We start from the raw sequence: 1118 nt of genomic DNA, 5'->3' as shown, positions 1-1118 counted from the left end.
GCTGCACGGGTCGCGGTGGTACACACACCCCTCCCCCCCCCCTCCGATACTCGCTCTAGCCACCTGGATTTGAGCTAGTTAGTTGTTAATATTTAGCGCTGTTGGTTTTTGCAATTGTCGATCACGAATCCTAGTCGCACAGCTCGCCTCATCGCATGGGAGGAGAATCACAAACAAACTTTGAATAGGTTGAGCTACTATGAGTATTACTCAGCGGACATTGTCAGAAGTCTGTCTTATGAATAGCACTGACGTTGTCTCACATAAACGTAGTGCTAAATCATTTTAGGCTTACTGGGAAATGGTGCTGAACAACCAATTCGCCTCTTCGTGAACTGCCATTGCATAGAAGTGCAAACGCTGTGCATCGCTGATAGGTGGTCTGGCCCTGCTGGAGGCCCATCCACCTGTTTAGCTCTGCGAGCTCAGCTCTCTGCACGCTCCTGTTACCTTTTCACACATCAACGGACCGACTAATGGTGGCCTGCTCACTGGTGCAGGACCGATTAAGGCAACAAATAGGTCGAACCGTCTTTCACCGGCTGGTTACCCTTTTCAGCCGATGTGACTCGGGAGCCCAATCATTTAGAGTCATGCTCGTAACACGCCGGCCGGCTAATCCTTTGAGAAAGACCCCAATGAACTCAGAGGGTGAAGCCGGCGCGGGCTTTCTAACGTGCTGCAAACTTCCTGTATCTCTCCTCTCTCTCTCTCTCTCTCTCTCCTCTCTCTCTTCTCTCTCTCTTCTCTCTCTCTCTCTCTCTCTCTCTCTTCTCTCTCTCTCTCTCTCTCTCTCTCTCTCTCTCTCTCTCTCTCTCTCTCTCTCTTCTCTCTCTCTCTCTCTCGCTCTCTCTCTCTCTCTCTCTCTCTCTCTCTCTCTCCTCTCTCTCTCTCTCTCTCTCTCTCTCGCTCCTCTCTCTCTCTCTCTCTCTCTCTCTCTCTCTCTCTCTCTCCTCTCTCTTCTCTTTCTCATCTCTCTCTCTCTCTCTTCTCTTCTCTTATCTCTCTCTCTCTCCCCCTCTCCCCTCTCTTCTCTCATCTCCTCTCTCCTCTCCTCTCTCTCTCTTCTCTCTATCTCTGTCTCTGACATGAGCTGACACTCCAAGCGTGTCAGTCCA

This window comes from Pollicipes pollicipes, unplaced genomic scaffold (genome assembly GCF_011947565.3).
Source record: "Pollicipes pollicipes isolate AB1234 unplaced genomic scaffold, Ppol_2.1 Scaffold_6138;HRSCAF=7277_pilon_pilon_pilon, whole genome shotgun sequence".
NCBI classification, from domain to species: Eukaryota; Metazoa; Arthropoda; class Thecostraca; order Pollicipedomorpha; family Pollicipedidae; genus Pollicipes; species Pollicipes pollicipes.
The sequence above is the reverse complement of the archived record's forward strand: the minus strand, read 5'-3'. Positions refer to the sequence as shown.